At 40.5% G+C, this 24094-nt stretch overlaps 1 protein-coding gene and 1 pseudogene across 1 annotated transcript in view; one reads left to right on the top strand and one right to left on the bottom strand.

The window, feature by feature from the left end:
• LOC138930837 (DNA repair nuclease/redox regulator APEX1-like) overlaps positions 1-18349 on the bottom strand; it is a 44718-nt pseudogene extending 26369 nt beyond the window's left edge.
• Positions 1-24094, top strand: part of TENM1 (teneurin transmembrane protein 1) — an 899404-nt gene that overhangs the window by 116777 nt on the left and 758533 nt on the right. The gene's annotated exons all lie outside the window — the stretch shown is intronic.

Genomic DNA, 24094 nt, shown 5'->3' with positions numbered 1-24094 from the left:
AAACAATAGGCCCTTTCCATGGGGCATCTGACTATTCTGAATTTTTCAAAGTTTGGGCTTTTTAAGTTGAGTTTAGGACATAATTCTGGATATTTTGTGTCAGACGAGTGTAATCTCCTCGATTCTGTCTTGTCTCAACAAAAATTTGAAGTGAGGGACATGAGAGCCCTCGGTGTGTCACAGCTCACAGACAGAGCGTGTTATAGCTCTTAGACAGATCAGTGTTACAGCTCTGTGTCACAGCTCAACTTAATTTAGAAAATAGCAGGAAAATACATCCTCAAGGTGTGAGAGTATGCTGACCCAAAGATGTAAAGAGAAGAGAAGAGAGCCCCGGCTCTTTGTCTCCTCTTTTTACGTGTTTTTTCCCTTCCCACTGGGCCTGCCCTATGTAAATTGGGCTAACAAGGAGTGCTGTTTGTCCTACCTGAGGTCCTCACTCCAGTCCTCAGACCTTCCTTTGACCTTCCTTTGTTCCATTTTTGTGGGCTTTTCCCTTCCTTGTCTTTTAGCCACTGTCATTTTGGACTCCTGTTTCCTTCTCTAACTACCTAACATTTTGTTTCCCTATCAAAGTCAGATAGTTTGATTAATTTTTATTCTGGGTATTTTTCATCTTTTTGGAACACCACCCTTATGGCAGAAAGTGAAGAGGAATTCAAAAGCCTCTTGATGAAAGTGAAAGAGGAGAGTGAAAAAGTTGGCTTAAAGCTCAACATTCAGAAAACGAAGATCATGGCATCTGGTCCCATCACTTCATGGGAAATAGATGGGGAAACAGTGGAAACAGTGTCAGACTTTATTTTTGGGGGCTCCAAAATCACTGCAGATGGTGACTGCAGCCATGAAATTAAAAGCCGCTTACTCCTTGGAAGAAAAGCTATGATCAACCTAGATAGCATATTCAAAAGCAGAGACATTACTTTGCTGACTAAGGTCTGTCTAGTCAAGGCTATGGTTTTTCCAGTGGTGATGTATGGATGTGAGAGTTGGACTGTGAAGAAGGCTGAGTGCTGAAGAATTGATGCTTTTGAACTGTGGTGTTAGAGAAGACTCTGGAGAGTCCCTTGGACTGCAAGGAGATCCAACCAGTCCATTCTGAAGGAGATCAGCCCTGGGATTTCTTTGGAAGAAATGATGCTAAAGCTGAAACTCCAGTACTTTGGCCACCTCATGCGAAGAGTTGACTCATTGGAAAAGACTGTGATGCTGGGAGGGATTGGGGGCAGGAGGAGAAGGGGACGACAGAGGATGAGATGGCTGGATGGCATCACTGACTCGATGGACATGAATCTGAGTGAACTCCAGGAGTTGGTGATGGACAGGGAGGCCTGGCGTGCTGCGATTCATGGGGTCACAAAGAGTCGAACATGACTGAGCGACTGAACTGAGAACTGAGAAGTTACAAAAAGAAGGTTGTATCATGGGTAAGAGTAAAATGTCTTTGCATAGGGTATACACCTATTTAATATTAAAAGGGCAATGAAGTTTCTTGACTGAAAAAAATGCACAACCTAAAAATTGAGAATTATGTTTTATTTGGGGTATTACTGAGGACTGTGAGCCTGGGATATAGCCATGTAGATAGCTCTGAGAAACTGTTCAAAGAGGTAAAAGAGGAACTAGGATTTGTAGTTTTTGCTGAGGGAAAACAAAGCAAAACGTGTATTCAGACATCAAGAGTTTATTCCTAATCACAAAAAACAGACATCTCAAGTTAATAATTTTAGTGCTTTTTTACAAGGTGAGAAGAGTCAGGAGTCTGGGTTCATTGAAATTATTCCTTTGAAATAACTATCTAGGGCCAGTATCCTGTTGTGTTTTTTTCATCCTGAATTCCCCTTAGGGGGCATGGAGAAGAGTACAGTGGCTGATGGCTTGATGGCTACATCCTTTGTTTACTGAAATGACTGGCAGTATTCTTTGTCTACACGTTTATTCATGACTAGTCCTGTGAGGACCTAGGTGAAGACATCAGCCAGCAGCCCAAGTCCTCTGGAGTGACAGCTCCAGAGAATAAATCCAACAGATGATTTTAGGCAGTCAGCCAGAGCACACAGATTCTTGTGCAATTTGTTTTTTATACAAGGATGCCTTACAGTGAAAGTGAAGTGAAAGTCAAGTTGCTCAGTTGTGTCCAACTCTTTGCAACCCGTGGACTGTAGCCCACCAAGCTCCTCCATCCATGGGATTCTCCAGGCAAGAATACTGGAGTGGGTTGCCATTTCCTTCTCCAGGAGATCTTCCCGACCCAGGGATCGAACCCAAGTCTCCCATATTGCAGGCAGATGCTTTAACCTCTGCACCACCAGGGAAGCCCTTAAACACAAGAATACAGTCTCTCAGAAAACCTCCTATAGAGACATAGAACTTCAGATCTAAGTACTAACATCAAAGATTTCAAGGGAGAAAAGGAAGGCAGGTTGAAAGAAGAAGGGGGAGGAGGTGGGGGGTGGGTAAAAGGGGTGGCCTTACAGATGTCTCCTGCCACCTACAGTTACCCAGGCGTTATGAGACTTTTCCCTGGGCCTCCAGAGAAGGGAGGACTGGAACTTGGCCCTACCAGAAATCAGACCAGACCAGAACCAGAATTCAAGTTCTCTGCTAAGAGGAGGTGATCAGTCTCCAATCCTCAGCTCAGGCTGAGGGCCCTTCTACCAGATTCCTGCATCCAGGACTGGGGGACTAGAAAAACAGGGAAGGATAGGAAGAGTTAAGGAGAGGAAAGAGAGAGGGAAGGGGAGAGAGGTCAATACTCTTGTTCCTTACCAGTCAGGGCACTCTGGCCAGTTGTCCGCGTCAGGTGACCAGGGACAAAAGGGTCCCAGTTGCAGCCGCTGGGTCTGGTCCATTGGCAGGCAAGCTGGCCCTTGAGTACACCGAGTGGTCAGGATGTCAGTCTCAGTGAAGAAGAGTCCCGCCAGAGTCACCATTTGTTGCAGGAAGGCGGACCCCTTCCAGGGGACATGCCTTACAGAGGGGACATGAATTTGGGTTGAAATTTAGTCTGCATTATACTCAATGTAGGCTTCCCTGGTGGCTCAGTAGTAAAGAATACAGGAGATGCAGGTTCAATCCCTCGGTGGGGAAGATACCCTCAAGAAGGAACTGGCAACCCACTCCAGTATTCTTGCTTGGAGAATCCCATGGACAGAGGAGCCTGGCAGTCTATAGTCCACAGGGTTTCAGAGTCTGACACCACTGAGCACACACAGGCAGGGGCTGAGAAGGCATAACCCAGCCCCTCTAGAACCATGCTCTTGGTTTCTGTGATATTGCGATTTATAAGAAAAATATATATTTGGTCATAGTTACTATTCAGTCGAGAGGTGGACTATAAAGAAAACTGGACACTGAAGAATTAGTACTTTTGAACTGTGGTGTTGCAGAAGACTCTTCAGAGTCCCTTGGACTGCAAGGTGATCCAACCAGTCCATCCTAAAGGAAATCAGTTCTGAATATGCATTGGAAGGACTGGTGCTGAAGCTGAAACTCCAATACTCTGGCCACCTGATGTGAAGAACTGACTCATTAGAAAAGACCCTGATGCTGGGAAAGATTGAAGCCAGGAGGAGAAGGGGACAACAGAGGATGAGATGGTTGGATGGTATCACCGACTCAATGGACATGAGTTTGAGCAAGCTCCGGGAGTTGGTGATGGACAGGGAGGCCTGGTGTGCTGCATCCCATGGGGTCACAAAGAGTCAAACAACTGAGCAACTGAACTGAACTGAAGGGACTCTGGTTCTCAGCTCTCCAAACCCTTGGAATTTCAAATATATAGAGAGATTAAGGTATGTTTTGTTTTGTTAACGAATGTCCTTGGGAAAGAGCCTAAGGGTGGGGCCTGGTTGCTAGTAGAGCCTATCTAGCTGGCGCTAGAACTTTGGAACTTTGGGTTGCAACTTTCATTTCCACCCCACCCCCAAACTCCAGGGAGGGGAGGGGACCTTGAGTTTTAAATAATGGACAATAGCCAATGATTTAATTGAACATTACTATGTAATGAAGCCTCCATAAAACCCCCAAAGAGTGATCTTCTGGTTTGGTGAACTTGTGGAGATTTGGGGAGAATGGCACTCCTGGAGGGCAGGGGAGTGTTCTCGCCCTTTCCTCATACCTTCTCTTGCATCTGGCTATTCCTGAGTTATATCCTTTTATAATGAAGCAGTGATCTAGTAAGTAAAATATGTCTCTGAATTCTGTGAACAGTTCTAGCAAATTAAGCAAACCTGAGGAGGTGGTCATGGGAATCTCTTATGGATAACTGACCAATCAGGCAGAAGTACATGATAACCTGAACTAGCAACTGCCTTTTGAGTTGGGGGAGGGAGTGGAAGGGCAGACAGTCTTATGGGACTGAGGCTTTTATTTATATGTGGGGAATCTGATTCTGTCTCCAGGTGGATAGTATCAGAATTGAGTTAAATTATAGGACACCCAGCTGGTGTTCTCCCCTCCCCATTGGAAACTGAGTTTCAGAATACCAAAAGAATTCCATAATATTTCTAGAAATCATTCAAGGATCACATTAGTGATACCATAGAAAGAACTAAAAGGCAGAGGAACCAGAGATCAAATTGCCAACATCCGCTGGATCATGGAAAAAGCAACAGATTTCCAGAAAAACATCTATTCCTGCTTTATTGACTATGCCAAAGGCTTTGACTGTGTGGATCACAATAAACTGTGGAAAATTCTGAAAGAAATGGGAATACCAGATCACCTAACCTGCCTCTTGAAAAATCTGTATGCAGGTCAGGAAGCAACAGTTAGAACTGGACATGGAACAACAGACTGGTTCCAAATAGGAAAAGGAGTACGTCAAGGCTGTATATTGTCACCCTGCTTATTTAACTTATATGCAGAGTACATCATGAGAAACGCTGGACTGGAAAAAACACAAGGTGGAATCAAGATTGCCAGGAGAAATATCAATAACCTCAGATATGCAGATGACACCACCCTTATGGCAGAAAGTGAAGAGGAACTCAAAAGCCTCTTGATGAAAGTGAAAGAGGAGAGCAAAAAAGTGGGCTTAAAGCTCAACATTCAGAAAACGAAGATCATGGCATCTGGTCCCATCACTTCATGGGAAATAGATGGGGAAACAGTGTCAGACTTTATTTTATTGGGCTCCAAAATCACTGCAGATGGTGACTGCAGCCATGAAATTAAAAGCTGCTTACTCCTTGGAAGAAAAGTTATGAGCAACCTAGATAGTATATTCAAGAGCAGAGACATTACTTTGCCGACTAAGGTCCGTCTAGTCAAGGCTATGGTTTTTCCTGTGGTCATGTATGGATGTGAGAGTTGGACTGTGAAGAAGGCTGAGTGCTGAAGAATTGATGCTTTTGAACTGCGGTGTTGGAGAAGACTCTTGAGAGTCCCTTGGACTGCAAGGAGATCCAACCAGTCCATTCTGAAGGAGATCAGCCCCGGGGTTTCTTTGGAGGGAATGATGCTAAAGCTGAAACTCCAGTACTTTGGCGACCTCATGCGAAGAGTTGACTCATTGGAAAAGACTCTGATGCTGGGAGGGATTGGGGGCAGGAGGAGAAGGGGACAGAGGATGAGATGGCTGGATGGCATCACTGACTCAATGGACATGAATCTGAGTGAACTCCAGGAGTTGGTGATGGACAGGGAGGCCTGGCATGCTGCGATTCATGGGGTCGCAAAGAGTCGGACACAACTGAGCAACTGAACTGAACTGAGGGTTTGTAGTCAGAAAGCCCAGGATTTTAATCCTAATTTCAACAGTTACTGCTTCATGACCTTGGTCAAGTTAATGAAAAATTTGGGCTGTTCATCATCTCTTATATAATGTCTGCCTCTAGGATTTAGAGGGAGTGACTCCCCATGCTGTTATCTGGCCCACTGAGGTTTGAACATTTTAAATGATCATATATGCTGTGAGTTGTATTACATTTTGGTGAAATTTGGTACAGAACTAGAAGGAAATGACTTGAGACAAAGAAATGACTGTGAAAGTATGAAACTGAAAGACGCTCAGTTGTGTCCAACTCTTTTCGACCCCATGGACTATACATCCCGTGGAATTCTCCAGACCAAAATAGTAGAGTGGGTAGCCTTTCCTTCACCAGGGGATCTTTGCAACCCAGGGATCGAACTCAGGTCTTCTGCATTGCAGGCAGAATCTTTACCAGCTGAGCGACGAGGGTAGCCCAAGAAATGACTAAGTTGCTATTTTAAAGCCAACTAGTCATCCTGTCTACAGTATTTACCATAGGTAAAAATCGCTTCTGGTTCACATTGACTGATAGAATATATGTATGATATTTACAATTGTGTGAATTCTAGAATTCAGAGAACCATCTCTTATATAATGCCAGAAAATTATTTCCTTTCATGTAAATTCTTTTAGTAAACAACACTGAATCATAAAGAATGTTCTGCCTTCTGTTTGCTAGTTGTTTTTATAATTTGATCTGTGATTCACATATTTAATTCTGTTCTATACATGTAGTTCCTTATTATTTTCTGGTGGTACTTTAGTCAGAACCCATATTAACTTGTGGTTTCCTTGGTTCACAAATTACTACTTCTCTGGGGCACTTTACCCCCATATTACATCATAGAATTACACTTTACCCAAAAATTGGTTTTTGTAGCACCTACATTCTTTGAAATCACATCTGCTATTGGGTTTTACTTTCCTGAAGAATATTTTCTTTCTTATGACTAGTTTTGTTGCAGAAACCAGTAATCAAGAAACCAAGCACCACACTTGGAGAGTTGGAGAACTCAGGTTTATTACACTGGCAGGCCCAGAGGAGTTAACACTCTGAGTTCTGAGCGCCAAACAAAGGGGTTATAGAGCTTTTATAGACAGACTATAGTGGGCAACTCTAGCTGTTAATAGGCTGGTTTAAACTAAGGGATTTTACATGCACAGGAATAGCAGTCAAGATGGAGAGGGGGGTACCTGACCTTTATAAGGACAGGCATGATTAAGCAGGTTTGCAGGAGCTGGGCAGTTGCAAGAGCAGGACAAGGGTGAGTGAGACAAGCTCCCGTTCCTAGTATTGTAAGTCCCCACTTTCTGAGACTACATGACCTGTGTGATCCAACTTTGCAAGGTGTAAGCTGAGTTATAGAGGCAGAACAAGCAGGAGGTTAGGTAAAATTTTAACTTTTCCTCTTCATTTCCTCTCTTGACGCTTCTATCACTCATTGTGGAAAGCATCATCTCATGTTTTGGTAGGACATTCAGAGCTCCCCATTGTTTAGGAGGCTATATTGAGCTATTACCATTTGTAACTTTATGGATTCAATCTAAGAGGTTATGAACTGGGTAATTGCATTGAGTATTCAAGGGCCAAACAAGAGCACTGCAAAGAGCATGAAGAGAGGACCCGTTAAAGGGAAAAGCCATGATATTCAGCTCCAGATAATGTTACAGTTACCTCAGGAATTAGCTAGTTTCTCTCTCCTTTTTATGATTTGTTCCCATAGCTGCTGGGCCATGTCCCTGACTATTTCTGATTGGTTTACATAAAAGCAGCCTTCTTCATTCAAGAAAAGGCATAGTTCTTCAGCTGTCAGTAGGTCTGCTGCTGCTGCTGCTGCTAAGTCGCTTCAGTCGTGTCCGACTCTGTGCAACCCCAGAGAGGGCAGCCCACCAGGCTCCCCCGTCAGTAGGTCTAGCCCTCCCCTATTCTGTAAAACCATCTCAGCCAGCGAGTCTATTTGGTCCTATAATGAAGAACACAACAATAATATCGATTAGGAATAGAGGCCAGGGTTGACAATAAAAATCTATCAATATTTTGATAGCTGGTTCTCAAGCTCCTGCTGTGCATTGATCAGCCAGCTGCCAGAGTGTGGCTGGGGCAAGGCTGAAGAATCCTTAGGTTTCTTTTGTGCATTGACTAGTCACCGTCCAGAGTGACCAGAGCAGGACCCAGCATCCTTTGTAGGTGAGGGCCTTGTCTTTGGAACCAGACCTTGAGGATATTTTTGGGTTCCCGAACTGCTTTCCAGGTGTTCTCATCACAGGAAGTCACTGCCTTCTTGACTCTGGTGTGGTGGATCCAAGGGATGACACCTATAATTCTAACAGCAGAAGGGGTTGCCAGGATGACCGTGTGAGGGCCTGTCCAAACTGACTGAAGTGGTTGTTTTTTTTTTTTTCCTAATCTTTAACCCGTACCTCATCTCCTGGTTGATAGGGATGAACCCAATTGCCCAAAGGAATTGGTGTCCTTTCTAAGGCTATATGACTGAAGACTTTTCCCAGAGCTTGGAGGTGTTGGGACATCTCCAGGTCAACTAGTTGTTGATGGTTTCCCTTGAGCTTTTCTATCACTGGAGGTGGTCTCTGTGTAAGATCTCAAAGGGAGAATAGCCTGAGGACCTCAGGGTGCATTTACAGAGGGAGGTGAGAGTCCACAGAATGATAAGGCAGCTTATACTAGCATTGTCTTGGTGTTGGCTGGGGGATATTCTTGTTGTACTGCTGCTGCTAAGTTGCTTCAGTCGTGTCCAACTCTATGCAACCCCATAGACAGCTGCCCACCAGGCTCCCTCGTCCCTGGGATTCTCCAGGCAAGAACACTGGAGTGGGTTGCCATTTCCTTCTCCAACGCATGAAAGTGAAAAGTGAAAGTGAAGTCGCTCAGTCATGTCCGACTCTTCGCAACCCCATGGACTGCAGCCTTCCAGGCTCCTCCATCCATGGGATTTTCCAGGCAAGAGTACTGGAATGGGGTGGCATTGCCTTCTCTGCTTGTTGTACTACTACTTGGATAAACAAACTTAACAAGAAAGTTAAAGGTATATGGCCCAAAGATTAACGGAGGAAAGCTGCTGAGGGGCTAGCCAGGAGAACGAGGTCCAGACATTGATTTGTGACATGAGTGTTTCCTAGGTATGAGAAGGTGGAAGAATTTGGACTCATAAAAATATTTACGTGAAAACATCTGACTATCTGAAGGCCTGTTTTTTTGTTTTTGTTTTTCCCAGAGCACAGAGTGCTTTATTTCTTGTCTCCACCCTGAACTCCTTTCAAGGGGGTGTTGAAGGTCAGCATCTTGTAGTGCTCATGATTTAATCTTTGTAGAGACAGCTGGCAAGGGCCAACTTCCAGTCAGCAGGGCCCCTTCACAGCCACATATTTGACCATGTTTTGGCGGCATTTCATGGTAATTGTGTCCCATAGTGCTGGGAAGGCTCATTCCCAGGTCTAACAAAGATTTCATTGACAGGCCACTCAGTGTGTTTTCACTAGACCAGGCCTTGTAAATAGCAAAAGTCTTTGGACCATACCTGTCTTACTAGCCTCTTGGTCCAGGAAAATATTTCCTCTTGTTGCTTCTTCCCATATCTAGATTTACATTATTACAATTATTGATCTCATATGGGACTTTATATCAGCATTTTATCACAGGCTCAGTTACACATTCGGTAATGTAAGAAATAATCTTCTGAACAAGCTACTTAGAAAATTATATACCTAGCAGTTATTAGTAAGGTCACAAGCAAGAATTTAAGTCAAGAACTTTCATTGGGTATAGCCTGGTATACCCCAGGTCATCTGACTCAGTTAAATGATTATAGCCAGTTGTTCATCTCCTGGTTGTACATCATGGAACATCTGAGCTTTATCTAAAGATTGGTTACTGAGATAAGCTTTAGAAACAATCTTAGAGTGTCCTTTTTATAACTTAATTAAAGCTTTCAGCAATATAACATAACAAGGAACTATCTCAGAAGTGAGTCTTAGTAAGCACAGACCTTAATTAACAAAACTAGAATTTAATATTTAGTGAAGCATAAATTTTTGGGGGGTGGGGGAATTCATTGTGAGGGCATTGATGTAGCCAGGGAAGCCTTTAACCCATCAAATGAAAATGAGGTCTGTCAGGGAGCCAGGAAAGCCAAGCAGCCATCTTGGATTTCCCATAGCCTTGGCTCTTTGATTTTTAGCTGCTGTTTATCCATTTTTAATTTCCTGAGTCAGGAGCAGACTATTGCCATGTTTTAAGGACATCAGGATAGCAAAAGTCTTACTGTGAGGGGTTATTTTGTGTAGAAGCAGAATGAGCTTTGTGTACATGTGCCATGTACCATAATCTTAAATAATGATTATTTAGTTTACCAAAGTAACAAAAAGACTTTAAAAACAAATATAAATCACTTAAAGGCAAAGAAACTCATAATCTGTTACTGAAAGCTAGGTTGGTCATAACTTTCCTTCCAAGGAATAAGTGTGTTTTAATTTCTTGGCTGCAATCACCATCTGCAGTGATTTTGGAGCCCAGAAAAATAAAGTCAGCCACTGTTTCCACTGTTTCTCCATATATTTGCCATGAAGTGATGGGACCAGATGCCATGATCTTAGTTTTCTGAATGTTGAGTTTTAAGCCAACTTCTTCATTCTCCTCTTTCACTTTCATCAAGGGCTCTTTAGTTCTTCACTTTCTGCCATAAGGGTGGTGTCATCTGCATATCAGAGGTTATTGATATTTCTCATGGCAATCTTGACTCCACTTTGTGCTTTCTCCAGCCCAGTGTTTCTCATGATGTACTCTGCATATAAGTTAAATAAGCAGGGTGACAATATACAGCCTTGACGTACTCCTGGTCTTATTTTTGTTGACTGTATAGAGCTTCTCCATCTTTGGCTGCATAGAATATAATCAATCTGATTTCGGTGTTGACCATCTGGTGATGTCTTCTCTTGTGTTGTTGGAAGAGGGTGTTTGCTATGACCAGTGCATTCTCTTGGCAGAACTCTATTAGCCTTTGTCCTGATTCATTCTGTACTCCAAGGCCGAATTTGCCTGTTACTCCAGGTGTTTCTTGACTTCCTACTTTTGCATTCCAGTCCCCTATAATGAAAAGGACATCTTTTTTGAGTGTTAGTTCTAAAAGGTCTTGTAGGTCTTCATAGAACTGTTCAACTTCAGCTTCTTCAGCATTACTGGTTGGGGCATAGACTTGGATAACTGTGTAATTGAATGGTTTGCCTTGGAGACGAACAGAGATCATTCTGTCATTTTGAGGTTGCATCCAAGTACTGCATTCGGACTCTTTTGTTGACTATAATGGCTACTCCATTTCTTCTAAGGGATTCCTTCCCACAGTAGTAGGTATAATGGTCATCTGAGTTAAATTCACCCATTCCAGTCCATCTTAGTTCGCCGATTCCTAGAATGTCGATGTTCAGTCTTGCCATCTCCTGTTTGACCACTTCCAATTTGCCTTGATTCATGGACCTAACATTCCAGGTTCTTCTGCAATATTGCTGTTTACAGCATCGGACCTTGCTTCTATCACCAGTCCCATCCACAGCTGGGTGTTGTTTTTGCTTTGGCTCCATCCCTTCATTCTTTCTGGAGTTATTTCTCCACTGATCTCCAGTAGCATATTGGGCACCTACTGACCTGGGGAGTTCATCTTTCCCTGTCCTATCTTTTTGCCTTTTCATACTGTTCATAGGGTTCTCAAGGCAAGAATACTGAAGTGGCTTGCCATTCCCTTCTCCAGTGGACCACATTTTGTGAGACCTCTCTACCACAAACCATCGGTCTTGGGTGGCCCCACACGTCATGGCTTATTTTCATTGAGACAAGACAGTAGGATCATATAAGTTACTGTGAAATAATATTTATTTCCTTAGCCAAAGTTAACAAAAAATTTCAAAGGTAAATATAGAACAGATCAATTAAGAGGTAAAGAAACTTTATTATTAAAAGCAGTTCAACATCTGAGGAAAGTATGTCTTCTTAACAGAGAGAAAGGCCGAATTAAAGTTTTTCACTAGCTTACTTTAAACTCATTTACGTAAACTTAATTAAATTTATTTTAAACTTAGTCAGTCCTAACCATCCACAAAACTTTTTTCAGGGTTACTTTCCACAAACCTTCTAATCACTTTTTGTAACAGTCAACTGTAAGTCAGACCTACTTTCTTTTCCCTTTATAAAATTAATTTTATTTTTTATATCTTCTTTATTAAAAACATACATCCTACTTCCTTATTAGATTAGCAAACAAACATTAATACTAGATATTTAATATTGAATATTTCCCAGTTTATGTGAATCTTAAATTTATTCAGGTTAATTTTTCTTGTATTTATAAATGTTTGATTTGTAAGCACTTACTTTCTCTGGTCCCATCACTTCATGGCAAATAGATGGGGAACCAGTGGAAACAGTGGCTGATTTTATTTATCTGGGCCCCAAAATCACTGCAGATGGTGATTGCAGCCATGAAATTAAAAGACACTTACTCCTTGGAAGGAAAGTTATGACCACCCTAGAAAGCATATTCAAAAGCAGACATTACTTTGCCAACAAAGGTCCATCTAGTCAAGGCTAAAGTTTTTCCAGTGGTCATGTATGGATGTGAGAGTTGGACTGTGAAGAAAGCTGAGTGCCGAAGAATTGATGCTTTTGAACTGTGGTGTTGGAGAAGACTCTTAAGAGTCCCTTGGACTGCTAGGAGATCCAACCAGTCCATTCTGAAGGAGATCAGCCCTGGCATTTCTTTGGAGGGAATGATGCTGAAGCTGAAACTCCAGTACTTTGGCCACCTGATGCAAAGAGCTGACTCATTTGAAAAGACCCTGATGCTGGGAAAGATTGAGGGCAGGAGGAGAAGGGGACGACAGAGGATGAGATGGTTGGATGGCATCACCGACACAATGGACGTGGGTTTGGGTGGACTCCGGGAGTTGGTGATGGACAGGGAGGCCTGGTGTGCTGTGGTTCATGGGGTCACAATGAGTTGGACACGACTGAGCGACTGAACAGAACTGAACTTTCTTTAGGCCAATTAAATTAGAACTCATTTACAATTTTAATAATATTATCAAGAAAAACCCTGATATACATAAATACAGACAGACAGACAGAGATCTTATAGTTTTTGTTTGAGATTTAACATATCTCTTTGACCCCCTTTTTTTTTCTTTGCTTGGAGTTCTAATTTGCCCAAAGCTGAGATCTCAGGCAAAGTTGGCTATGTATTTCAAGGACATGGAAAGGGTTAACTTCAAGCTTTTTCCTAGACAGGTCTTTTAACAAGCCAGTTGTTATTAATTGCATATGCAAAAAGAATTGGTTTTGCAGTTTCCAAAAAGAAAAATTTCTCTCATTCTATTCAATCAGCAGTCATGCACTTACAGTCATTCAGAGGCTATCAAAATGTTTCCCTTCTCCCAAGAACCCAGGTTTCCTTAACTGTTGCTCCTTTCCCGGGAGCTCCAAGGAGATTATCCGTCACAATGCCTCCCTTCTCCTGAGTCCCCAGTTCTCCCTATCTGATGCTCCCTTCCTAGGAGCTCCAAGTAGGTGATCAGTCTTCTCTTCTACCAGTTGGGGTAGGACCTGACTGGGGACTGGGCCCAGGGTCTTACCTAATCCTGCGGCCATTCCTGGTCAGTTGGTCCGTCCCTCCAATGAGTCCAGTTGGGATTCGGCTGTCCATAGAGTTGGAACACTGGTCTGAAAGAGAACCTGGAATACCATCAGGTGGTTTGCCTCCTTGTTCGTCTTGGGGTTCCTTCACTCCAGCCTGGCTGAGCCACCTGTCCAGTGACTCAAGGGGCTGGTGTGGTTGGAATCTTGCTGGGGCCTCCAGAAATGTTGCAGAAACCAGTAACAGAGAAACCAATCACCACACTCGGAGAGTTGGAGAACTCAGGTTTGTTACGCCGGCAGGCCCAGAGGAGTTAACACTCTAAGCTCTGAGCCCTGAACAAAGGGGTTACAGAGTTTTTATAGACAGACTATGGTGGGCAACCCTAGCTGTTAATAGGCTGGTTTAAAGTAAAGGGTTTCATGTGCGTGGAAACAGCAGTCAAGATCGGGAGGGGAATGCCTGACCTTTACAGGCAGGCATGATTAAGCAGGTTTGCAGGGGCCAGGCAATTGCAAAGAGCAGGACAAGGGTGAGTGAGATAAGCTTCCGATGCTAGTATTTTAAGTCCCCACTTTCTGAGACTACATGACCTATGTGATCCAACTTTGCAAGGAGCAAGCTGAGTTACAGAGGCAGAACGAGCAGGAGATTATGTAAAATTTTAACTTTTCCTCTTCAGTTTTAATGTGCCTTTAGTTTTTTACTGTTGCCATTATTGACAACATTTTGGGGAGAAATGTTAAATTAGTTCTGCAACTTTTTTGGCTGCTCTAAAGTCTACAAAGCTTTACTTGCAAAGTAATATTGGCAAACATAATAATTTTATAATGCATAAAACACTTTAATTTGACCTTTCTCCTTCCTTTTCTTGATTAAATAGCTTCCTTCTGTTGGGATCCTTAGATTGACAAGCTAGTTAAGCAAGGCATGTGTTTGTTTGGTAGATTGTCACATTCTAGTTTCATTTTGATGTGTGCTTTGATTAAAAGAATTTATATACAGGGGTGGGACATGCTTTCAGCAGTTGGTAGGGATTATTCAAACATGTTTTCCCTTACTTTTATGTGGATATCTTTCTTTCCAGAACATCACTTTGGCAGATAATGGTGTAAGTATCCCAAGGTAAAGAAGGAAAAAAAGTTGTAACTGTCCTTTGTCCCAGTTACCACAAAATCATCATCCATTTGTCCCATTAAAAATACTACTCATGGTTTAAATTATCAGTCAGTCAGTTCAGTCGCTCAGTCATGTACGACTCTTTGCAACCTCATGGACTGCAGCATGGCAGGTTTCTCTGTCCTTCACCAACTCTCGGAGCTTGCTCAAAGTCATGTCCATCAAGTCAGTGATGCCATCCAACCGTCTCATCCCCTGTCATCCCCTTCTCCTCCTGCCTTCCATCTTTCCCAGTATCAGGGTCTTTTCCAATGAGTCTGTTCATTACATTAGGTTAAAATTTTAGGTCTACATTAGATGCAAAGGAAACACTTTTTTCATCTAGCTCTCCTGACCCCTAGATGACCTTCTTGGTATTCTGTTTACCTAGGGGCAGGTTTCTGGCCACCTGTCTTTATGCTCCCCCATGGATCAATTCTCCTGACATCCTGGTGTCATTTGCTTAACACACTCCACTTACATGGTCTCCTATACTACAATAGGCTATACTACAATTAAACATTTGCAAACTTAGCTGATCTCTTAGCATTTCTTTTATAAGACAATCTTTTTATCCCTCCAAAGTAAGCTTTTTTTCCCATTCCTCTGAATAGCTGTCTCCAGTCATGTCTTCCTCTCAGTAGATGGTTAGGTCTTCTAATTTCACTAAAATGCAGGTTATCAAGCATGAATGCTCTCAACTTTCCTCACCTCTGTCTTCAAAATATGCTTTAAAATAGGTTTAAAAGTACGGGGAGGGAGGAGGGAGGGGGGTTCAGGATGGGGAACATGTGTATACCTGTGGTGGATTCATGTTGATGTATGGCAAAACCAATACAATATTGTAAAGTAATTAACCTCCAATTAAAATAAATAAATTTATTTAATAAAAAAAGTATGCTTAAATCATTTTTCCTCTTTTCCTTTTGTTTGTGAATAACAAACCTGTGCCAGTGTTTTCTTTTCTGTCCTTTTGCTTTCTACTTTCTTCCTGGGTTTCCCTGGTGGCTCAGGTGGTGAAGAATCTGCCAGACTATTGTCATCTGTTATCTTCTAACTATCATTGGCTCCAGTCTTATCCCACAGCCCATTGATACTCTTCAGTATAGCCAGAGCAATTTACCAACTGAGCCATGTCACTTTTCTGTTTCCAATTCTTTGTTACCTGAAGATTAATATCTAAAATACTTGACACAGTGAACAAGATCCTTCCTAATCTGGCATGCTATAGTCTCATTTGCCACCGTTCTATTTATTACAGTCATAGTCACTGTTTCTGAACTGTAAAACATAATTTTATATCTTTGTGTTTTGCTCATGAAGCTATCTTTTATTGCATTTATCTACAATGTCTTACCCATCTTCGGGACATAGTAAGTTCCTACCCATTTTGCAAGACCAAGTTGAAATATTGCCTCTATGTGAAGTCTTTTCAAGTCTAACTCTAAGCAGCATTCAATTTTTATATATTAACATGGCCCTCTTTGCATATTTCTATACAGTGTCTCCACACTGTCTTCAATTATGTGTTTATGTGCCTTTATATCATTTATAGACTGGTGAGCATTGTGTCCTAATCATGTTTGTTTCTCAAGCTTCTAGCATAGTGCCTGGCATGCATTGGACACTCTGTATTGCTGAATGAGCAAGTAGAAGAATTACAAGTGAGCAGAACAGGTTTCATTTTGGAAAGTCTAGAATAACTTGATGCCTCAAACTCTAGAAACTTGAAAAGATAACATTACAACAAAATTGTCAAAGTTCGAGATGACACGTATAGTGGCAGAGATAATTATGGAATTGCTAAGGATGTATAAAAGATGAGGCATACATGTTGGTGGGGGAATAGGGATGCAGGGATAGAAAGAGAAGTAGGGAGGCAGAATAAGTGGCCAACAATGGTGGATCTCCTCTTCATCCCATGACTTCCGTACACACTTCTATATTTTCTGTTTGGCTTGTCCTGTAATCCTCTTAGATGAATATTGGAAGTCACTATCTTTCACTTCTCTCCAGGAATACTTTCCCAAAGGGTCATGTTTACCACTTGACTGTGGTGTCCTTGAATGTTCTTCTTTGTGCTTTTCTATGGTAGAAATACCAAAAGGAGGATGGTTCAACTTACTCCCTTCCTTACCTGCTATGGCTTTATCCCATAGAGCACGCCCAATATTTTTAGTGAGTTCTGTTTCAAAAGACTCTAGATAGATCTGATAGCCCACTAAGAGACATAACATGAGATTAAACTATGAGCTTCTAAACAAATGTGTTGAAAGACTGCCCTATTTGTTCATTTATTCATTAATTCAACAGATTAAGAGTACCTGCTGTGTGCCATATCACAGACTATTCAGAAACACATTCATCATGCCCTATGTGGATGTCATATCCTCACATCCTTTAAGATGATGCATTCCTCTTGCTTTTTAATTTTTAAATAGTTTTTTAGAGTTTATTTACCAGTCATGTATAAGGGTAATTAAAGTTGCTGCTGCTGCTGTTTAGTCGCTAAGTTGTGTCTGACTCTTTGAGACCCCATTGAACTGTAGCCCCCAGACTTCTCTGTCCATGGGATTTCCCAAGCAAGAATACTGGAGTGGGTTGCTATTTCCTTCTCCCAGGGATCTTCCTGACACTGGGATCAAACACACATCTCCTCCTTGGAAGGTGGATTCTTTACCTAAGTGGTACTAATTGTTAGACCCAACAATCTTAAAAAGTATCTGAGTGCAGGTAACCCTCAGGTAAAGTTTGACAAAAGTCTTACAAAGTAATTGATAAAATCCTAATATGAGGATCTTTGTGCAGATGACCCTGATAATTTATGAACCTTCTCTGAAGATCTTTATAAAAGATCAACACCCCTTTAAAATGTTACAGACAGTAATAAACTTGGATCGGTTGATCTTTTTGAGGTCCTTTGAGCCCTAAGATCCTATGGTTAGAATCCATGTTTGATATTATAGATTCTAGGACAAACCTCTACTCAGCTGTCTGATCCCTTTTTGGCATCTCATTTAGGAAACCAAACAGTCATTGGACTAATTTAAAGTACAGTGAACCCTCTTGTCATCACTGGTGATGGGGAAGGACTGTTTTATATCAAGATTTTAGTGTGTATAGTTATTTTTGAAGTTGTGATTTCATTCATATTGTAACTGATCCTATTGTAATGAGCAATGTTATGACATTGACATTTATGCACAGTGGACTTGATGTTAGGAAAAGCCTCCTTGGTCTTGTCTTTTTACCCTTTTTCCTGCAAGAGGTCTGGGAGTTGTTTTTCCCTCTTTTTTTTTACTATTGTCTGCCTGCATGCTCAGTCATGTCTGACTCTTTGTGACCCCATGGATTGTAGCCTGCCAGGTTCCTCTGTCCATGGGATCTTCTAGGCAAGAGTACCAGAGTGGGTTTCCATTTCCTCCTCTAGGGAATCTTCCCTACCCAGGGATCAAACCCAGGTCTCCTGTGCCTCGTGCATGGTAGGCGGGTTCTTTACCGCTGAGCCATCTGGGATAATCTTCTAATTTTTCTGATGTCTGCAGTTTTATAAAATAAAGTTTATTTACAACAGTTTTAGGTTTACAGAAAAATTAAGGAGATAGTTTAGAGATTTGCCATTATGCCCCCCTTCACACCCCCACACAGAATTTCCCCTCTTATTAACATCTAGCATTATTACAGTACATTTGTTATACTTAGTGAGCTTATATTGATTCATTAACTGAGGGGAATAGTTTATTCAGGTTTCTTTACTTTTTTACCTGATGTCATTTTTCTGTTCCAGGATCCCATCCATGTTACCACACGACAGTTACTTGTCATATCTCCCTAGACTCCTTTTGACTCTGGCAATTCCTCAGACTTTTTTTGATGATTTGAACAGTTTTAAGGCATATAGGTCATGTATTTTGTAGGATGGCTTTTTATTGGAATATGTAATATGTTTTCCTCATGATTAGCCTGGGGTCATGGGTGTTTGGGAGGAAGACTACAGAGACAAATACAATTTTCTTCACAAATTGTCATAGGTACATATTATCAGCAGGACTTTTTGTTGATATTTGCCTTGCATCACCTGACTCTGATAGTGTTTGGTAGGGTTTTTCACTGTAAACTCATGCTTTCCCCCCTTTCTATAGTATACTCTCAGGAAGGAAATCATTATGTGCAATCCACACTTACTGAGTAGAGTTAGAGTCCACTTCCTTGAAGACAGAATATCACCCCAAGTTATTTGGGGAACTGCACAGGATATCTGTCTCTTCTCTCTCATTCATTTATGTAATTTATTCTTTTTAGTTTTGATTTTTTTTTTAACTTTTGGTTGTGCTGAGGCTTTGTTAGTGCACGCAGGCTTTGTCTAGTTGTGGCGAGTGGGGGCTACTGTCTAGTAGTGGTGCGTGGCTTCTCATAGTTGTGGCCTGGGGAGTTGGTGGGCAGCATGTGGGATCTTCCTGGAGCAGGCAATGAACCTGTTTCTCCTGCATTGGCAGGCAGATTCTCAACCACTGGACCACCAGGGAAGTTTATGCATTCATTTATGTATTCAGTCATTCATTTATATCAGTGTGGACTCAGGAATATTTAGTTTATACTTTAGGTCCAATACTATTTGTTGTTGTTGTTGTTCACATTGCTCCAACTTTGGAGCTCTTTCACTTGGTTTCTTGATGCTCTAACATACCCCCATCAGTGTAGGTTGTTGTTTTTTTTTTTTTTGTATGTACTTATGTTTTGGAACAAAGGGATGCTCCTGTTTTTTTATTTCCATTTCATTTTGTACATTCATCTCTTTGCTTTTAATCTTAGTGATTTTTGTAGAAGTTGCTAGAGGATCACAGATGACCAGAACAAACTGATTAATGGTTTAGAAAAGTACGCTTTTACTAGTCTCTCATCTGTGACTTCAGATGGCAGTTAATAAGAATTCTTTTCATGCTTTATATTGATTTCCCCAAAATTTAAACTGTTTTCTATACTAGTAACCTGGAATTTGTGCGTGAAATCGTTCATAAATTTACAAAGCCTTCTGTGAATTTTAAATTCACTGAATCAGCCTTAGTCTTTACAAAAAAGTAGCTAATATGTTTGTGCTCAGACATCATAGGCATTAGTTATAATTAATGAGTTAGAAGAAAACATTTTTCTGTATGAAATATTGAAATATGATATATTATCTAAATAATTGAAATGGCTATGTAGATTGATTGTGCCCTAATAGTAATTTTAAGGGAGATAATGGACATTGAATATGATAAATAAGACAGTGATTCTCAGGGGAAAAAAACATAGTTTACATATATTGCCTATGTATACAGATATTGTGATTTACACATAAGTGACATTAGAGATGCTCAGTCTTCTCTCATAAGGCCTGTCAGCATTTTCATTGTAAACTTCCTTTTCAAGGGCATATAACATCTCTTCTAAAATTTCATTTGGGATTTAAACTTCCAAGCACAATTGCAGACTGTGAAAATTTCTTTTGATAATTTAATCAGAATCATTGTTTTTGTCCCAGTGCTTTGACTTGGGGAGAGCTACTTTCTTCCTGTGTCTTGATAAATGGTTGCTCTCTCATCTGAGAATGATGACTGTTGAATGAGAATGTGGCCTTAAATTCTCTGAGTTTGATGGGGGTGTGTAACATCATAACTCTTTGATTCTACAAAAGGCAACTTCAAGCAGAGAACATGTTTCCTAAATGACAATGTTCTTTTTCTTAAATAGCCTATTAATAAAGTCCCTTTGGGCTGTGCTATACTCCTCTGTTGACTTCTCTGCAATAACCAGTTAGAAATTATAAATATGAAAAAAAAGTTTATTGGCAATACTTAAAATATCTTCAAATTCTAAGGATGACTTAACAAGAAAAATATAAAACCTATATTTTCTTCAAAATTACTAAAATGTCTAGAGAAAAATAAAGTAAAATTTGATTAAAGTGAGAGATGCATCATGTTCTTTGCTAGGATATCTGAATTACTAAAATATGCCAAGTTTTCCAGTTTAATTGATTCCAGTTCAGTTCAGTTCATTCACTCAGTCATGTCCGACTCTTTGCGACCCCATGGACTGCAGCACGACAGGCCTCCCTTTCCATCACCAACTGCCGGACTCTACCCAAACCCATGTCCATTGAGTCGGTGATGCCATCCAACCATCTCATCCTCTGTCATCCCCTTCTCCTCCTACCCTCAATCTTTCCCAGCATCAGGATCTTTTCAAATGAGTCAGCTCTTTGCATCAGGTGGCCAGAGTACTGGAGTTTCAGCTTCAACATCAGTCCTTCCAATGAATACCCAGGACTGATCTCCATCAGGATGGACTGGTTGATCTCCTTGCAGTCCAAGGGACTCTCAAGAGTCTTCTCCAACACCATAGTTCAAAAGCATCAGTTCTTCTGTGCTCAGCTTTCTCTATAGTCCAACTCTCACATCCATATATGACCATTGGAAAAACCATAGCCTTCACTAGACAGACCTTTGTTGACAAAGTAATGTCTCACCTTTTTAATATGCTGTCTAGGTTGGTCATAACTTTCCTTCCAAGGAGTAAGCATCTTTTAATTTCATGGCTGCAATCACCATCTGCAGTTATTTTGGGGCCCAGAAAAATAAAGTCAGCCACTGTTTCCCCATCTATTTGCCATAAAGTGATGGCACTGGATGCCATGATCTTAGTTTTCTGAATGTTGAGCTTTAAGCCAACTTTTTCACTCTCCTCTTTCACTTTCATCAAGAGGCTTTTTAGTTCCTCTTCACTTTCTGCCATAAGGGTGGTGTCATCTGCATATCTGAGGTTATTGATATTTCTCATGGCAATCTTGATTCCAGCTTGTGCTTCCACCAGCCCAGTGTTTCTCATGATGTACTCTGCATATAAGTTAAATAAGCAGGGTGATAATACACAGCCTTGACACACTCCTTTTTCCTATTTGGAACCCGTCCATTGTTCCATGTCCAGTTCTAACTGTTGCTTCCTGACCTGCATACAGATTTCTCAAGAGGCAGGTCGGGTGGTGTGGTATTCCATCACTTTCTGAATTTTCCACAGTTTACTGTGATCCACACAGTCAAAGGCTTTGGCATAGTCAATAAAGCAGAAGTAGATGTTCTTCTAGAACTCTCTTGTTTTTTCGATGATCCAGCGGATGTTGGCAATTTGATCTCTGGTTCCTCTGCCTTTTCTAAAACCAACTTGAACATCTGGAAGTTCATGGTTCACGTATTGCTGAAACCTGGCTTGGAGAATTTTGAGCATTACTTTACTAGCATGTGAGATGAGTGCAATTGTGAAGTAGTTTGAGCATTCTTTGGCGTTGCCTTTCTTTGGGATTGGAATGAAAACTGACCTTTTCCAGTCCTGTGGCCATTGCTGAGTTTTCCAAATTTGCTGGCATATTGAGTGTAGCACTTTCACAGCATAATCTTTCAGGATTTGAAACAGCTCAACTGGAATTTCAACACCTCCACAAGTTTTATTCATATTGATGCTTCCTAAGGCTCACTTGACTTCACATTCCAGGATGTCTGGCTCTAAGTGAGTGTGAGTGTTCATACCATCATGATTATCTTGGTCGTGAAGATCTTTTTTGTATAGTTCTTTTTTTGTATTCTTGATTTAGGAAATTAAAACTTAATTTATGCTTCATATAAATTCAACATAAATTTCTGTTTACTTATTGACAATGATTCTAAAGTTTACTTTGGAAGAATAAAGATTTTAATAGTTAAAAATGCATTTAAAATATCAATAAAAGATACTAAGATGTATCACCAAGTTATAATATTTATTAGTATGGTAAGGTTGTAAGAATGAAAGGGTGAATAAAATGAAATAGATAGCTTTGAAAAAGTATCATGCTTATGATTATAAAAGCCATGAACAATGGGATAAAGAATAATTCAATAAATAGTTCTTTGAATATTAGCCATTTGAGAGGTGAAGGAGTTTACCATAAAACCTCAGACTAGAGCCCCACTTCACATTAGATGCCTAAATAACTTTTTGAAACATTTGAGTTAAATGTTGTAAAAGTTTAAGAATTAAAGATTTTAAAATTAAAATAATAATAATAATAAATAAAAAATAAAAACATCGTAAAAACTAAAAAAAAACAAACTGAAAACAAATAGAGTTGGCTATTTAATTTTATGATGAAGAGCAATCCCAGAAGAAGGGCTTTGGGTTTAAATCTATAAGAAACAATATTTGTTCCTAAAAAATACAATTAACAACATGAAAAGGCAACTCATAAACATGCAAAATAAATGCAATGCATATGACACAGGTCTAATATGTATAATAGATAAATATCTCTTATAAGTCTTAATAAAAAAGTGAATACTCCTATAGGAAAAAGGCAAAGATCTGAGCAGGAAATGCAAAGAAATGCACATTGACAATAAACATGTGGAAAATACAAATTAAAAGCAGATTTTTTTGCCAATAATATTCACAAAGATTAGTTCTTATGAAGTTCTGAAGACAGGCAATCTCCTGTACTTATAGAAGAGAGTAAATGTAATTTTTCTGGAAAGCAAATGGCAATATGTAAAAAAATAATAAAGAACTCAATTTCTGCTCCAAGTAGGTATATCAAAAGGTTGGCCATTCACTTGCCTAAAACTCTGTTTTCCTTACTGCTGGGTCGCCCCTCTTTCTGGTTGTTCACCCATATTTCAAATTTGTCCTCTACTGTCTTTCTAGTTTGAGTGGGGAGATACCATGCTGGTCCCTCAAACAACCCTCAGTTGTTGCAAATGACTCAGCTTTGGGTTAAGACACTTAATCTAGCATGAAACAGAATGATGAGTGGAGGATTGAGGGGCAGGCATACCCTAGCTTTGCTACCAGGTAGGTAGTGACTTTAGGCAAATGGCCTAACCTCTCTGAACTTTAGTTTGTTATGGATAAAAGATAAAATATGTATAAAACAGTTCATTGCCTGGAATATAGCAGGCAATTAAAATGGTCACTATTGTTACTACTATTGTGTATCAGGGACTGCAGGAAACCAATGAATTTCTAAGGAAATTATTGAAGTTTTTAGGAAAAGGTACTTTATTGTTATTATTAATATCTAGTGCTACCAGAAGGACAGAATATGAACTGAGCTGCCAATCTAAGTACTTAAGATATAAAGGAAAGAAGTAGCTCTCAGGAAATGTTCTAAGCAAGTGACTCTTAGAGACTTCATCCATTTCTTCCATTTCTCTATTCCCAGCACCAAGTACAGATCCAGAATCGAGAATCTAGGCTAACAGAGCAAAAGGACATGGCCTGAGTGACCTATTTTCTGAACTTTAAATTGGGATACATGGTCTGACCAAAGATTTTTTTTAATACATGAATGTATTCATGGTGACAATCTAAAGAGATACATATGTCATATGTCCTTTAATAAATTACCATTATTGGAAATAATAAAATTCTCTCAAATCATAGCTGTCCTAAAAATTTGGAAGCATATGGTTGCCATGGTTTTTGGGATCTTTTAAAATATGAGAATTCTGAAGGACTTTCAAAAGATTCGGTA

Source organism: Ovis canadensis, chromosome X (genome assembly GCF_042477335.2).
Source record: "Ovis canadensis isolate MfBH-ARS-UI-01 breed Bighorn chromosome X, ARS-UI_OviCan_v2, whole genome shotgun sequence".
Classification (NCBI taxonomy): Eukaryota; Metazoa; Chordata; class Mammalia; order Artiodactyla; family Bovidae; genus Ovis; species Ovis canadensis.
This window is presented reverse-complemented; position numbering and strand designations above follow the sequence as displayed.